The 17,988-nt window shown below is 43.7% G+C and overlaps 1 protein-coding gene across 2 annotated transcripts in view; it reads left to right on the forward strand.

Annotated features, from left to right (window-relative positions):
* Positions 1–17,988, forward strand: part of ERBIN (erbb2 interacting protein) — a 216,945-nt gene that overhangs the window by 21,802 nt on the left and 177,155 nt on the right. For both annotated transcript variants that reach the window (XM_066602805.1, XM_066602806.1), the window contains exon 2: positions 11,019–11,128. The gene's annotated coding sequence lies outside the window, so the exon portion shown is untranslated. The remainder of the gene's footprint in view (positions 1–11,018; positions 11,129–17,988) is intronic.

A 17,988-nucleotide genomic window follows, 5' to 3' on the forward strand; every position in this document is an offset into this window, starting at 1 on the left:
GCCATAGAAACTTCATGTTGCACAGAGCCACAATACCTTAGTGTAGAAAAGCCAATTAGAACATTTCAAAAACCAGTTTAACTTGCCAGATGGCAGTATAAACTTTCATAGAGCTCAGTAAAAAAAATAACCCCAAAAAGTAGGTGCCATCTGCAGATTTTTAAGCGTTTTGAAAAATTAAAATGTATTCACATTTGATTCTGATGAATTCTGAGGCTAAAAAAGTCCAGAGAAGAATAATCTTTTACTGGTCATTGAAGTAGAAAAACCAACTTGGATTTGGCCAGAAATCCACTTATTTGGTTTTCTGTGCCAATTCGAAAGAGCTTTCAACCTCATGGACTTGGAAGAACATTTCTTGTAAAAATTTGATTCAAGTAGGCAAAAATTGTGTTCTATTATATCTTTACTAGAGTTGAGCGAACATACTCTGCCGAGCTTGATGCTCGTTCGAGTATTAGCGCACTCGATGGTGCTCGTTACTTGAACGAGCATCAAGCCGTGTTCAACCCCGCCCAAGAGAGAGAGAGACAGACAGACCTAGGGGAAAAAAAGCTCGGCACCCCGCGTCCCACATACAAAAATGTTCAATTCTCCGATTGTAGTCAATGGGGTTTGTTACTCGAGTAGAGCTCTCGAATTTTACGAAAAGCTTGACTCGAATAACGAGGACCCGAGCATTTGGGTGCTCGCTCATCTCTAGTCTTTACCTACTATATCTGTTGAACTTTATTAATGACTCTGCCTAATCTAAAGTCGATTGAAGGTCAATTTCCCGTTCTAGGGATTTCCATGAAGTCTTTTAACGTAATCTATTTTAGGTCCGAGCATAGATGTATGACGCTAATCACACCTCGGACTCTAGCACCCCCTTCATCACACTATGTCCTCCCCACTTCACTCTTAAATATATTATCATAATCTAAATACCAATCACTTTGACTACTTGCTGTTATTTCTACGAAGTTATACTTTGAAAACCCTGAAGGCTGACCATTAATTCCATTCCTATGAAATCTTGTTCACACTTGTGTATTTAGATCAGCATTTTGCATTATGTGTAAGCCGAAATTAAGAGTGGAATATAAATGGAGAACAACTGTAATGGAAAGATTTGTACATCTTCTGTATTTTCGAACCACTCCTGGTTTTGGCTTACAAATACTGAGGCGAAATACTCAGAATACTCAAGTGTAAGTGTGACCTAAGTAGCAAGGTAACTGAAATAGCTTGGGTAGGGACAGAATGGGAATTCTAAACATTTGGCAGCATTTTAAGACGCTCGCATGTGTTTGGTTAAAAAAAAAAAGTACTGTAATATAGAGTGGGCTGGTCTAGTCCCAAAAGTGCCCCAAATATATTTGCATTGCCAAGCGAGTACAGCACATAAATTATTCATTAGAGTCCTTGAAGAGTTTGCAGTTTCCTTTTCACAGTGCTTAAGAAGTCTGCAGATGTCCACGCTCATTCAGCAGAAGGATATTTCCTCCAACTCCTCCATACACATGAATGCCTTTTTTCGGCCAAGCATTCATGTATTTTACATGGGGACGGTGGAGACCTCCTTTCTTCAAGGAGGTCAAAAGAATTTGGTATTGAAATTTCCCCTGGCATCATCTGTTGTGGAAACGTTTGGAACCCACCATACACACATGAGAGTCGTTTGGTTTTGGTGAAGTAGGCGGATTCGGGCGACTGTAGTCTATGAGAGCCTTAAGAGGGTGGAATCTGGGGCAACATTTCAATATAGTTAACCTCTAACAACACTCTTTTTATTTAGTATGCTCTTATCAAAGCCACATTCATGTAGTCCATTGGGTCATACAAAAGACTGATAGGCACTCTGGGACCCACTTTATGTTGGGGAAGGTCAACACTACTCCGACTGTAGAGAAGGGGGTAGAAGTGAAGTTATATCGGAGGGGAAAATCCTTACCGGGCTTTCTGGAAAGATACTATGGATGTATAATATGGCTGTGATAATCAATGTACATTGTTGCAAGTAAAATATTTTTTTTCAGCTATGACAAACTATTCCGTTAAGACTCGGGGTCCTTTCACAAGGACTTAAGCACCTACCAGTTGCCCCAATGACTAGATCTCCTGCATCATTCGCTCACTGAATCGAGGCGGAGCACACCGGAGATCCCTCCCAGCTATTTGCCTCCATTCAGAGTGAACAGGCAGTCCTTCAACAATGAACGACTGCCTGTTTACTGAGGCTGATTACTGGCAAATTTTTATGCCTGCTATGAAATGAATGAACGAAAGTCTATACTCAATCATTGACCATGTTTACACCGAACGATTAACGTTAAGTTTTTCACATGATCCAACGCTAATCGCTCCGTGTAAAACGACCCTTAGATAAAACATATTCAATAGCCCAAGTACAAATAATTTCAAAAGATGTTTCACCGTAAGATACAAAATTGAACTTGCTGACATCAACTAGAGTGATCTTCGGAAAAAGATGGCACGAAAGACATTCGCCGAATGTGTTATATATATGTTGTACATTCATTAGTAAGTGCTTTAAGCTGCTGGAAACCCGAGTCGGCTGTGACTGCTGCTCTGTGAGCAGGACTGACATCCTCGGCAGGAGTGATGAGTTACCCTCGGCTTCTTCTCTGGGGACAGTCTTTCAGGGATGCTAGAAGCCTGGTACTTGGTCATGCTTGGCTTATAGCTGTATGACAGGTATATTCCATCAAAGAGATGCTTGTTTCTAAGAGCAGTACATTTTCTCTTCTGTACCAGTAACCCTTTGTTACTTATTAAAGAAATATATATTTTCCGTGTCATTTGTTTTAGTAATTGTGGAACTTTACATGTGGTTTATTTAGCCTTTTTCTAAAATGCAGCTCATCTGTAGATGAACTGAGGGGACCGGTTGTAAGCAGGCCTGCCAGCAAGTTGATGTCATTGCAGAAAACTTTACAGGAAAGCCAACATTGCAGGGATCCCCACCCAAAAATAACATTTCACATTGTTTATTCTGTTATGTTGCTTGGTATAGGACCAAAAGCCCCCTACGTTTTTATAATGTGAGCCACATTCGACTTTGAATGGCTACAATGTGATTTGGGCATGGCCAATGTTGCACAGCCAAATATTGTAGAATGGCACTGCTACTGTACATTGCATCCTAATTAAAGTGAATGTGGTTGCATTCCAAAAAAAAAAAGTTGTTGCTCATAGTAGTTGCTATGGGTAAGATTTTTATTTTATTTTACTTTTTTTGGGGGTGGGGGGGGGTGGGAGTTGTTTATATATATATATATATAATGTGTGTAATACTATCAAAGCAATTTTATTTCAACGACAAGGGGATATTCAAGTAGGTGCATATAAAACTACCATTTACTAGCTTACTTATCAGATAAAAGATCCACTGCTGACATCTTTAAATGATAGCAATTTCTGAGTAATATACATTTTTATGGTAGAGGCCATATGCAGATTATGTCCTAAGTAATGTTTTTTTTTTTGTAAATTTTTTTTATTTTTTATATACATGGACCATCTATCATTAAAGGCCCTTTTACATGGACGGGCACAGACATTCATCCATCCAATCATTGCCCTGTGTGAGGGCACCAGAGTTTACTTGTTTGTTGAGTGTTAACATTTTTTATATGCCAACAAGGTTGTCGGCAGCACATCACCCTGCGTGAGTAATGGACCCGTACACGCCTGATTGATCATGCTAAGGATTGTTTGGGCACATACAGTAGTGCTTATTGCTGAATGTCCTGCAACTATGTGACCTAGTCCTGTGAGTACAAAAAGCATACTAATATGCACTATTACGTACACGGAAGCGCATCGTTCACGCCATAAATGCATTGTGTTTGGGTGAGCGTTGTTGTGCATATGCTGGTATGAAAGGGCCCTTAGACTGCAGTGTCTATATACAGTGATATGTAGAATCTGCAGAAGTCAAAATGGCAACATTTTTAATCAAATTGTCAGCCCAAAATACATGCATTTACGTGAAAAAAGAACTTATCCCCCAAAGGTGTCCATAGCCTTTAAGACCAATTTATTGGCTGAAAATGCGCTCGCTGTAAATTGACTTTTTCCGGAATATTCCTATAGTAGAAGCGCTGAGTCTGCATAACTACTTTATTTTTGTTTTTCAATTATTTGCTTTTCTCATAAAAGCCTTCTTATCTACCAGCTAGAACTGTTCACTTGTTATATTCCATATGTCGGAGTACATGATTACGTTTTGTTCTCTAGGGCGATAATACAGGCAAACAAATCTTTAGACCATTCAAGTGACAAAAGGGTGGGGGTCCTGATTATTGTAAGGTTTAAGACGCACAAGGAAGATTAAGGCACGTGAGTATGGGAAGGCAGCTGGAGCACTTGATGAAACCCTGTTATTAGGGAGTGTAGTGGAGCTAAAACGGGATCTTAGTAATTACTGTCTGGAGGCAGCATTTATTGGAAGATGAGTATTTACAGCAAAGCGACAGGGATTTGCCGAGGGGTCAGAGCAAGATGTGGAGCGCAAGAACACCTCGACGGCGTAAGAAAGGACACCTCGACGGCGTAAGAAAGGAGCACCTCGACGGCGTAAGAAAGGAGCACCTCGACGGCGTAAGAAAGGAGCACCTCGACGGCGTAAGAAAGGAGCACCTCGACGGCGTAAGAAAGGAGCACCTCGACGGCGTAAGAAAGGAGCACCTCGACGGCGTAAGAAAGGAGCACCTCGACGGCGTAAGAAAGGAGCACCTCGACGGCGTAAGAAAGGAGCACCTCGACGGCGTAAGAAAGGAGCACCTCGACGGCGTAAGAAAGGAGCACCTCGACGGCGTAAGAAAGGAGCACCTCGACGGCGTAAGAAAGGAGCACCCCGACGGCGTAAGAAAGGAGCACCCCGACGGCGTAAGAAAGGAGCACCCCGACGGCCGTACAGGAGCAGCACCCCGACGGCCGTACAGGAGCAGCACCCCGACGGCCGTACAGAACACCTCAACAACGTTGCTCCTCCAACACATACCACTATACGTGTGAAGCTCTACGTATATTTTTGGTGCTTTTGCTTACAGTCCAAAAATCTTGAATTCCCATGAAATTTCGTCTTCACTGGGTCAAAATGTTATACGAATTATTGCTTTCTATGTTTAGATTTAGTTTATTTTTTTTAATTAGCATTTCTTTCAAGCCAGATGGATTTGATTGACCAATGAACCGCATAAATCCATTGTGAAATAAAATGTAAATTATAAGCCAACATTTCTATTACATTCTCCAGCAGAATATTTTTTTTCTATGCAGTTAAAGTTGTTTAGACGTCTATCAGTGGCTTCATACAACCTTACAACAATAGATGGGGGATAATTATCTGATTGGTGGAGATTTGACCGCTATGGGTCCCGGAATGAATAGAGCAGTGGTCATATATGCCACTTCATTTATCTCTATTTGGACTGTTGGAGATAGTTGAGTACACGCTCTTGGCTGTTTTTGAAAGTCCCATTGAAAGGAGTGGAGTGGTAGTGCACATGCGTAACCACCACTCCATTCATTCCGGGACACCCGACACCCACATCCGTGGGAGTCCCAGCGGTTAGATCTCCACCGATCAGTTATTTATACCCTATCCTGTTCATGGAGTATACGTTAATTTTATAGGACAACCCCCTTAAAGTTGCATGGAACCATAATAAGGTTAGGTGCTGAAGTCCTACTGCTGACCGTACACATAGGATGTGCTACATTATGTACCCTTACACCCTCAGAAACCTGCATGATGGGCCTAGAGAGTGAGAGGTAAGCCACTAAACAGGTACCTACGCCAGGAGTAAAGGATCAGCTTTGTTGAAATCCACGTGCTTGATTCTAGTTTCTTCCAATAGCCGACATCTAAAGACCTATTTAACAGACTTTTTTTTGGCTTATGTTAACCGATTTATTATTTTTAAGTGTCGTCAGTCCCGTATATCATCTGAGACCTCCGTACTATTGTGTTGTGCAACATAGTTCTGGACTATTCGTGTCTTCTACATGCAAAACACAGCGTCTTGTGGTGTTTTAGTGCAGCCAGCAAGATGCGGTTTTTGCCGCAGACTATTTCGCATCTGGTGCCTTCTAGCTGATAAATAATGAATTTAAGACATTCGTCTCAAAACTGTGTTTTTGAAACTAATTTCATTGTGGAATCGATACGCATCATTTAACCTTATGTATCCAAGAGAATATGCCTTATCCATTACTAGGTGTATTTCATGCACCACAAACATTTCGTGGGAGGCAAGTCATTATTATAACAACTACCTCAGAACATTTTCACTTAGACTCTGTGCTAAATGGATAAATCTACACTGAAACTTCAAGTTGCTATGGAAAAACTTGAGAAGTTTTGATAAAAGTTTGGATATTTTGTTTTGGAGTGGAACTATGGCCATATATGATGTTGGCTGCAAACTAACTGCAGTGACCTCCTCAATAACATTTATAACACATCGGAAGGACTCAACGTGATGGGCAACTATAGGATTGATCAGAGAATATACACCATGTATATACGCAAGTGTGAATGGATCAGTGAAAATCAATGTACTTTCATTGACCCCATTCGCCGCGTAATACACTATTAAATTACGCTTGTCTGAGCCTGATCTTAAGGAGTTGTGTCTGTTTTCTTGAACATAAATTAACTCAATATTGTCCTTTACCGCTGTAAACTATAACAGCAAATCTCTTTAATGCTCTCTAATAGATGTGTAAGTGGGTATTGAAATATACATAAACCGTCGTCTTGAAAACGCCATAAAATGATGTCCTTGCGCTATAGAAGGAAGGCCATATAAATGGCCACAGAAGACAGCTGTGCTTTCTCAATCAACCTACATCCTCGTGTTTTCTTCTCCTTTTTTCTAAAGGGTCCTTTTGGACGAGACGAGTGTCGATCACTCTGTGATTGGAGGTCAAGTGGGTAGGAACGATCTCCAGCTAACCCGCCTCCATTCACAGTAAACAGGCCGTCGGTCATAGATGCCTACAGAAACGGAATGGCAAATGAATTATCATTTTCTGTTCAGTCGCTGTGGGCATTTACACGGAACGATTAGTGTTCACGTTCCCGCGATCCAGTGAGAATCTGAATGATTGGGCCGCTTAAAAGGGTCCTTAGTGGTTTTCACCACAACTCTTGTTCGTCTAGTAGAGTTACTGATGGACAGCGGCTATCCTATGAACCCTGTAGAGCCCGGCACTCGACCTTTTTTTGCTCCGCGGGTTTCAAATTGAACCAATCATAAGGATCACAATAGAATGTAAAGCAGGATTGTCATCTGAGAGCTTTATGACCTATCCAAAGACTACAGTAGATGGATTCCACAATCACGCAGGTCATTTTGCAATCAGTATTCAGTATTGATTCAGCACATGTCGTACATCTGGGGCATTAGTATGAGTATTAGTCATATGTTAGAACAGTCTGCAAATGTCAGATGTACCTTTTTCAACAACTGAGGCTGTCTCAGCAAGAAGCGAAAGAGCGTAATGCTTAGAGCAGATGGCAAAATGATCCGAGTGCCGCGGATTCTTTCTACTAGGTTGCATTGGGACTGTTGCACGTCTCTAGCAGACACTTGGCTTATTTTGGTGGTATGCAGAACATAAATTATTTATTACTTGATATCGAAGTATGTCTTAAATAGAGATGAGCGAGTACCATAGTGTTGCTATGGAAAGCGCCGGCCCCGTGTCCACGAGCGGAGAATCATTGCGAATTGCCCCGATTGTCCGCTGTCAGCCTATCTATTAGATTAGGCTGACTGGCGGAGAAATGTGTGCGGCTCCTGCTCCCGCGGCGGCGATCTGTCGCGGGACTTCGCCACGCCCATGGACAGCCAACCCTAGATGAATGAATCATTTTAAAGTGATTATCCAGGCAAGAAAAATTTTTAAGAGCAGTCCAGCGTGATGGCAAAACATAAGTCATACTGCCAGTGCCCAGTCTCCCGCTGCACTCCACTTCCTGCTGCAGTGGAGATGTCACTGACACTAGGGACATGTGACTGCTGCAGCCAATCATTGTCTCACTTTTTCCGGCGATTAGCTGCAGCAGTCACATGTCCCGTTGTCAGGATGTCCTTGCTGCTACAGCAGGAAGTAGGGAGCAGCAGGGGACTCCCAAGCTGCTTTCAAAACTTTTTCTTGCCTGAGTAGCCCCTTTAATGGATATCCCGTTGGGCCATCTGATGGTCTAAGATGACCGTTTTGGTGATGGGGCCGGACCCACCCTTTATAGATTCATGCACATATGCTGCAAACAGTCTGAGCAGTATGTTTTGTTATAATTGCCCATTCATTGGTGCAAGTGTACCGCTGAGCGGGGACATTACTTTGACATACTACTTTTCTTGTAGGCTTCACTGCAGCTGGTTTTGTTCATCAGAGCCTCAGTGTTCAAAAATTATTTGATTTCTTCGAGTAGAATCTTCTCCCAGAGAATTTAACTCAGCAAAACTAATCTAGAAATAGGTTTTGGTAATGTTGTTATCATTGAAGTATAGCTAATGAAATGCAGATGCTCGGTGTGCTTTTTTTAGTTTGGAGTAATAAAATGTAAAAAAAGAAATGGTAAATTGGGAAACTCCTTTTTGTATCCGGTTCACTTTTTTTAAAAATGTAGCACCGTACAGATACATTATCATAGTCAAAGGCCGGTGACTCTGCGTACCTCCCTTTGTACTGCAGAGGCTCGCAGTTGGTCATGCGCGGTACAGTCTTTCTTTTTTTCCCCTTGTTTGTATTTCCCGTGCCATATGGGCTGCAGGTTGGATGCTTCCATTGACTTCAATGGAGGCTGTTCTCACGGAATCCACAGCAAAATAGAGCACGCTGCGATTATTCTTCCGCTCGCAGAATACGCAGTTCATATCCGCAACCGTGAAGGAAAAATCAAAACTACCTGCCTTTCAATGCCTATGTTTTGCCGTGGAAAGTCCACACGGATGCTCATCTCAGACCGCTCCTCTCATTGAGCGTTACTGGTTACCAGTGGTCCACATTACAGCTCTTCTCATTCAGCATTAATGGTTCCCAGTGGTCCACATTACAGCTCTTCTCATTCAGCATTAATGGTTACCAGTGGTCTGCATTACAGCTCTTCGCATTGAGCGTTACTGGTCACCAGTGGTCCACATTACAGCTCTTAGCATTGAGCGCTACTGGTTACCAATGGTCTCCATTACAGCTCTTCTCATTGAGCGTTTATGGTTCCCAGTGGTCCACATTACAGCTCTTCTCATTGAGCGTTACTGGTCACCAGTGGTCCACATTACAGCTCTTCTCATTGAGCGTTACTGGTCACCAGTGGTCCACATTACAGCTCTTCTCATTGAGCGTTTATGGTTCCCAGTGGTCCACATTACAGCTCTTCTCATTGAGTGTTACTGGTTACTAGTGGTCCGCATTACAGCTCTTCGCATTGAGCGTTTATGGTTACTAGTAGAGATGAGCAAGCGTACTCGGCCACGCCCCTTTTTCGCCCGAGTACCGCGATTTTCGAGTACTTCCGTACTCGGGCGAAAAGACTTCAGTACTGGGGTTAAAAGATTCGGGGGGCGCCGTAGGTGAGTGGGGGGTTGCAGCGGGGAGTGGGGGGGAAAGGGAGAGAGAGAGGGCTCCCCCCTGTTCCCCGCTGCTACCCCCAGTGCCGCCACGCCTCCCCCCGCCGCCCCCCGAATCTTTTCACCCGAGTAATGAAGTACTCGAAAATCGCGGTGCTCGATCGAGTAATTACTCGAAACGAGTACATTCGCTCATCTCTAGTTACTAGTAGTCCGTATTACAGCTCTTTGCATTGGGCGTTACTGGTTACTAGTAGAGATGAGCGAACGTACTCGTTTCGAGTAATTACTCGATCGAGCACCACGATTTTCGAGTACTTCAGTACTCGGGTGAAAAGATTCGGGGGGGCGGCGGGGGGAGGCGTGGCGGCACTGGGGGTAGCAGCGGGGAACAGGGGGGAGCCCTCTCTCTCTCCCTCTCCCCCCCCCCACTCCCCGCTGCAACCCCCCACTCACCCACGGCACCCCCCGAATCTTTTCGCCCGAGTACGGAAGTACTCGAAAATCGCGGTACTCGGGCGAAAAAGGGGAGTGGCCGAGTACGCTCGCTCACCTCTAGTTACTTGTGGTCCGTATTACAGCTCTTTGCATTGGGCGTTACTGGTTAGTTTTCACCCATGTATTGGGTCCCCCCCCCAGTTCTTTGTCTCAATTCTGTAGTGAAGTAGGAATAGATCCGCTGGTCTCGCATGCACAGCAGCAGCTATATTCCTATCAATGGCGCAGGCAGACAGCGGTGCTGCTCCATTCATTTCAGTGGGGCAGACAAAAAAACCTGAGCATTATTATTGGCTATCTGTCTGGTTCATTCTTTTCAGTGATCTGGAATACCCCTTTAATCCACCCCAGAAATCCCAGGCTGAGCATTTTGAGTTCTGCTTCAGATTTGCATACACATTTTGCCCCGGTCAATGAGGCCAATCCACGTGCAGCTGGCCCGAGGGCTTTTACCTTCAAAAATTGCGCTGTCAATTCCTTTGTTCTGCAACGCAGATATCAAAATAGCACGATATTATGTTATCCATTAAAATCTATGGGATATTAAATGATCTTGTATTAAAAAAGACATACGTCTTATAGAGGCGATGCCTCCTAACAGGAAGGGGTATTTTGCAATCACATTGTTCTGCAAAATACAGATTATCAAATATTTATCTTTAAGGATCCTACTAAAGTTTAGTCCTAGTTTCGTTCAGTAAACTCTCTGCAGATCCATGTTATAGCCATAACTCCCATTCACTTCAATTGTATATGCTTTCTGAGACGGGAATCCACTTCTTCTAGGGAGCATTGGAGGTCCTAGTGGTCAGACATCCACATCGAGATTTTAGGATGGTCGGAAAGTTTATGGTGGGAAAACCCATGCAAAAGTAAAGCAAGACCTTTCGCATCATATTAATATCTATCTGTTCTTGCATCCATTAGGTATCTGCTGGATTCGCATCTGACTTGAGAACGGATGTCTACATTTCAGGAGAGCCTTGCTGTCACACTGTGAACTGGAGAAAAGCAGCCAGGAAGGGCCGTGTTATCGGGTGAGTGGCCATTCTCTTTCAGGCTGGCATAGTGATTGGTTTATGGAACCTCATAACATAGAGGAAACCTGATGATATCATGCCACTTATAACACATATAATACATGCTGATTCAAGGAACAGGTGTAGGCTTCAGAAGACTCTATCCTGTAACCCCTTATGACGAAGAATGAGACCGATTCATACTTGAGATATCAGGCTTGGTCAGGAGCTATTTTTCTTCTCCTTGGCTTTATTGTCTCATTTAGTTGAACTTGTGTTCTTTTTGTGTCTATAGCAAAGGTGGACTATATTGCTGCGGATAGGAGATATTGCCTTTGGTGCGAGACGCCCTTTAACGTGAATCTGTCATCCACTGTAAGCACCATAAACTAAATAATGACGGGAAGTCCGGTGAGCTGTCTCACATACTCTCCCGTTCCTGCGTTCTCTGGAAAGTTAAGTGTGCACACAGCCAGCGTGACGATCTTCCGAAGGGACTGCGCACGTATTCCCATTCATGTTTATGTGCATGCACAGCCTTCTGAAGAGTCAAGCTGCTGTGCATGCACTGACTTTGCTGGAGCACACCGCAGGAAAAGGGGAGTGGGTGAGTATGAGATACACCTCTATGGACTCTACATCGCCTAAACTTTAGGCAATATAACTTAGTTTATGGCGCTTATAGTTGATGGCAGGTTCCCTTTTAACTCTTTTTTTTCTAGAATCTCTGTGCCATTTAAAGAAGCCCAAAGAAAGTTAAAGGGGTTTCTGGGCGAAAACTAGTTAATAGCCAGGGATCCCGAATGGCAGATCTGCTGATCACCCAGCCCACTGCCCAGCGATGCCATCATCAGGTTCAGGATAGTAAGTGCCATAGCTGGCTTCACACCCATGGAAATCAATGGGAGCTGAAGCAGCTATTACACTTCCACGTCCGACAATGATGTCGTAGGTGGAAGTGCCAAAATGTAATAGCCAGCTTTAGCGCCCATTGATTTCTATAGGACTGAAGCCAGTTATGGCACTTCCCGCCCAGACCCTGATGATGACATACAGCCACTGTACTGACAGCAGGCCGGGCGATTTCTAGCGGCAGGTCTCTGGCGATTAACTACTGATGACTTATCCTTAGGATAGGTCATCAGTAGTTTTTGGACAGAAAGCCCCTATAATTACCAGATATTGGTAAAGCATGGGAGAAGTCTGTACAACTTAGATCAATTCTGTCAAAACTACCTCCTCAGCTGTCTCTTGCCCACAACTGGGGAGCACATTTATAGTTTGAAAAGCACTGATTGAGATGGTCCATTCTATCGGTTTGACTAGATTAAGCCACATATTTAGTGTAGTTAGAGTATATGACGGTATCTTGTCCGTAAATTATGGCTCTTGATTTCTAGCCATTTAAGCTGGATCTCTGCTTTTCTTCTTTCCTAAATATATTTTATCTGTCCTAAGACTGTTCCCGGGAGTCTTATTTTTAGAATCTATGGGCCACGCAGATGTCATCTAACCTACTTCTGGACTTCAAGGGAATCTTTTACAGCAGACAGACTTTATTGCCTGTACAAATCTGTTTTAAACTTTACCTTTCCTCCAACTTCAATACTACCAATAAAGCAAAGATAAACCTGCGCTCCCTGGATCATTTTGAGTCTAGTATATTTTCACCTAATTAATGAAATACTTATAAACCTATTTAAAAATGTATTTAAAAGTCCCCCCCCCAATATATGAATCTGTTTTTACAATAATATCTCCTTAAGGCCCATTTAAACACAACGATTATTGCTCAAAAGATGTCTTTTGAGCGACTTTTGAGCGATAATTGTTGTGTCCATTTACAGCCCCAGGTGATCGCTCAAACGTTGAGCGATCACCTTGCACTCTGAGCAGGGGATGCAGAAGACAAGCAGAGCCGCTTGTCTTCTGCATCCAACTGTTCCCTGCTCAGAGCACCTGGCTGTTATATAGCCGAGCGCTCGGAGTGGAGGATGCAGACGGCAAGTGGGGTGTCCCCGCTTGTTTTCTGCATCTGGCTGTTCTTTTACCGTTGGTTTGCACAGTGAATGGAGAGAAGTTGGATTTCTCTTCCCGTGTCTTGTCCGTTTTACTGGAAGGCTGTGCCACATGCCAGCTTTTTATCCAGTGTGTATCCTGTTATTTTATAGTTGCATTTTGTATAGGGTTGGATTGTGCCCTGTGCTGTATTGACATACAGTACCTAAATAATACAGTCAAACAGTACCTAAATACCACCGCCAGTCAATCGGCTAACGAGTTCATGCATCCTGTTGAGCTTCCTCCTACTATTGCTTTGGGCACCAAGTGTGGGACCGAGGGTGCAGTTTCTGTGATTTCCTGGCTATCCCTCGGTAAGGGTACTGCACAGTTCGCACACCTCTCAGGCTCATCATGATCTTTGGGTGCATGATGAATATTGAACTAGTACCGTCATTACTGATTTCAGTCAGCAGACCTCCTACAACAGAATGGAGTTGTCATACAGCACATAGGTTCCCTTTGTAGCTTGTAGAGAGCGCCAAGCTTCAAAAGGTTTGCCCGCATTAGGTTGTTCCCGATCCACTATAATAATGGGACGACTAGAGATGGCCAAGTGCTTGAACTCCTCTCTCTCTGGTGGTCCCAATGAAATGAACAGTTGACAGTTCAATTGACAGTTCACATGCTTGACCGTGTCTCCCTTTATGTAAGGACCTCTGTTCTCGGGGTCCCAAGGGCCATTCCCATACTGATCAGAACGGTGTTCCCTATCATATATGAATGTACATACAGAAATGGCTATCAATCACTGATAGTACCGCCCACTGGACTCCTAAGCCTAGAATTAGCAGGGATGTAAATCAATACATTAAAACTTTTATACTGAATCTTCTCCAATACAATCATATATCAGCTCCTCCAGTTTTTTAGTTTGACGCTTGCAGTTTGGACTGAATGTTAAATGCAACAGGTTCCACTTTACTGTACTTGCTGGCAATAGAAATACAGTATGTGGCCTGATCTAATTCTGTTCATGATGCGCTAAGCATCTGCCTTGTCACTGTGGTCATGATGGAAACCTAACCTCCTTGTCAGGACGATTGCTCATCTCAGCATACTCGGTCTGGATGCTGCTTTTTTTGCCCAGAGTTTGCTTCTTGTGCCCACAACTTGTTGCTACAGTTTCGTTCATGTGTTTAACAACTATGTCCTCCGCCGCTCTGTCCCATTTATGGCAACTGTTTTGCATTCTGACCACATCCATTGACAAAAGAAAGAGTGCGATAATTTAGGGATCTGTTAGTCCAAACTCTACGTTTTAACAACCAGAACTTCTAGTTTATTACATTTTGGACGTGTGTTAGAATAAAGAAGAATGTTTTAAAGTACATTTTCCCTAAAAATGGGCAAACAAATCTGTCCGTGTGCGAAAATCGTTATGCAATATTACTATTATATGTTCTACAGGAATTGTTTGTCACCCAGCTTGCCTAGTCCTAAATGGAACATCTAGCTAATTATTCAGTGATCTAGTAATGGCCATTGTTGAAGCAACGCCCCAGTCCTGGACAAATAAAGATGGCAGCAAGGGTTCTCTGTCTACGGCCCCCTGTCCACGGCCGTTGTGGATATTCTGCCGCAGGGAAGCAGAGGGGGCCACCGTCAGCTCTCTGCAGTGAGCCTATCTGACAGATGGGTTTACTGTGGAGAATCTCGGCAAATCGCGGCATGCCACGATTTAGTTCCCGCAAGCGAAGAATCGCTGTGATTGTCCATTCGTGGACATCGGGGCTGCGCTTTCCATAGCAACGCTATGGAAAGCGTTCATTTCGTTACCCGCAGCCGAATTATCGCCGCAGGTAACGCAATGAACAATGGCCCGTGGACAGGTGGCCTACCTGATGCACAGTGTGCATTAGTATGCATGGGTAGTCTAAAGGTGTGTTTGCACACAAAGATAATCGCTTAAAAGATGGCTTTTGAGCGATCATTCTGCATAAACTACTACTTGGTACTAATTACCTATTAGTACCAATTAGTAGTATGTGAGACGCCGGGAGCTGCAGTCAGAGAACAGACCACCTGCTGTTCTTTGAATAAATTCCGTTTGTTCTGCCACGGAGCTGACAGCTGAGACAATGTAATTAGCTGTAGTCAGCTCTCCCAGGGCAGAACACAGCGTGCAGTTTTTCTTATCAGCTGTTCTGCCAAACGATGGATTTCATGCCGAACTGAAATTCATCTTTCGGCAGAAAAGTGAAAGATGGGCACATTTACACGCAACGATTATCACTCAAAAGATGGCTTTTGAGCGATAATCGTTGTCTAAATGGGCACTATACACCTGCTTTGATTACACCGTGCTGCCCACATGAGCAGTACTGACCAGTCAGAGTAGACTTATGATGCATACTACTACAGTGCCAGAGAAGTGGTGCTGCCATCTTTGTGTGCCCAAGTCTGAAGAGTCGCTTTAAGTATCCTTGCCTACTAAGGCTGGGTTTGAAAAGCTAGGTGACAACCCATGTGTAAGCGGTAATGGTAGACACATATTGTATGAAAACTGTATAACAAATCAACGGAGCAATGAATGTTGAACAACTTGGCTAAAAAGGGCAATACAAGGACTCAATCAGTATTACTAGCAGGGGTGCAATAAGACCTTTAAACCTTAGGGCCTGCTTACCAACCGTTAAAACCATGATACACTTGGGGTGGTTTAATCAATTGCAACTCAGGAACATTTAACACTTTTTTTTTCAGACCTTGCACTTTAATTTGTGTTGTAAGTTACTAGGGGCAATGGGACCCCTTCGGATCAGAGCAGTCTGGCACCTCTCTAATGCCCGAATAGGTTGGCCAAGAAAAAACCCAGTTACCAAAGTGGTCTCTGAGCTGCGACAACTCCCACGTGACCTGATGCTGCATTCTGGAAGTAGTAGTTTCACAATGGAAGACGCTCCGTGCCGTGGAGTGTACCTGTGCTGTGCTATAGATTTTCCAAATGTGCCGTGCTTTGTGCACGCTGTAGTATTATGCTACATAGAGTGCAACTCTTTAAAGGGATTATAGAGCTTTAAAAAGAAATAAAAATAAAAACCCTGCAAATGTGATAAAACATTAAAAGAAACCCCACTCACCTGTTTTCTGACCTGGCAATCCAGCGCTGGCACGCTTGTGGTCCCCAACCAATCTGTTTACAAGGAGTGATGCTTTGCAGTGCTTGTGCCCGCTGCAGCCAGTGGGTGGTTATAGTAGTCATATGCCATACCCCTGGCATTATCCCTCCCCATGGCTGAGCAGTGATGACGGTTATGTGTCACATGATCACTGCAGCAACTGATTGGCTGCAGAAGTCACATGCTTCTTGCTTAAAAACCAACACCAGAAGGACGGCAGGCGTTTCAGCAGTGAGTCGCCGGGGCAAAGAACAGATGAATAGTGTATATTTTTACGTTTTAGCATATTTGCATGGGTTTTAATTAAAGCCGGATTACACCTTTAATATAGCGTAGGTTCACCCTAAACAAATAATAAGAGTAGGTGAATGGTACGTTGTAAACCTTTTAGTAGTTGCGAAGAGCATGTATCAGCAGGTCGGGCAGATACGTTTTCTTTTAAGCCTAACCCTTTTCTGAAAACCTCTATTAAGTCAGCGGGTTTTGTTTTTTTTGTTGCTTCTATTACACATTCAGAGTGTTTATAATTAGAGCACAATTTGTTCTTTGTGAAGTCTATGCAGTACAGAACTATTAACATGAAGGGCTGCGAGGGTGAAAACATTTGTTTTCTTGCAGAAGGCGCCTGGTAGATGTCTGTGCTATGTTGGGCACTGGGACCTTCTATTGGCTTTTATGTATATTTGTAAGTCTGAGTACTCCGCAGGTCAGCCTAAACTCAATGGATCTCTATTCTAGTCCTAATAATATATTGTCGGCTCATTCTGAATCCTCTCCTTATTTAAAGGGGGGTTTCAGGACTACACTATTGTGGGAGGGTCCCGGTTTCAGGCTCAAGGTCCCTGCTAAACTCGGGAGGCAGTGGGGATTCTGTTTGGGAGGAAATGAACCGTTTCAGCTTTGAGACCAGGAGTGCCAGGCCCAGTTCCTTTAAAGTCACCGTAGTACCTCTATCAATGTACACAGGCGGGGGCAACAGCAGGGACTCATGTCCCAGTACTCACCACCCCACCAGGTTAGGGGAGGGTCGAATATGAAAATATGCCCAGTTGGTACATTGGGTTCGGGAGGCAACACGAATGCTCAACAACTTTATTTTAACTATGTACAACAAATAACGGTTCTATAATTCTAGCTTCCAGTTAAAGATACGAGTAAATCTAGAAGTCTTTTCTTGTTAGTTGAGTCTTTTTGTGTTTACCTGTTTTCAGGTGATTTTCAGTTCAGCTAACAGATTCATTTGCACTGCTTACCCAGGTACCTGGATTATTAAGCGTTTGCACCTCCAAGTCATACTGACAAGAGTGGGGGAATCAATGAGGTAGCTCGTATCACCTCCTGCCAAATCCTTTCCTCTAGACCAGTGTTCCCCAACTCCAGTCCTCAGGGACCGCCAACAGGTCATGTTTTTAGGATGTCCTATAGTAAGAACATCTGTGGCAATGTTTTGAGGCACCGACAATAATGACATCACCTGTGCAACACTGAGGAAATCCTGAAAACATGACCTGTTGGTGGTCCCTGAAGACTGGAGTTGGGGACCCCTGCTCTAGACAAGGATTTTGTGCACTTAGAGCTGATCCTGCTCACCATAGTCTCTTTCAGGGAGTATCCCTAGCTCCTCACATAACAATGTAGCTGCATTGACTACCCACTTCTGGTCTCCTTCCCTTTCAGAGAGCTGCTCCTTTTTTC

Source organism: Eleutherodactylus coqui, chromosome 5 (assembly GCF_035609145.1).
Source record: "Eleutherodactylus coqui strain aEleCoq1 chromosome 5, aEleCoq1.hap1, whole genome shotgun sequence".
Taxonomy (NCBI): Eukaryota; Metazoa; Chordata; class Amphibia; order Anura; family Eleutherodactylidae; genus Eleutherodactylus; species Eleutherodactylus coqui.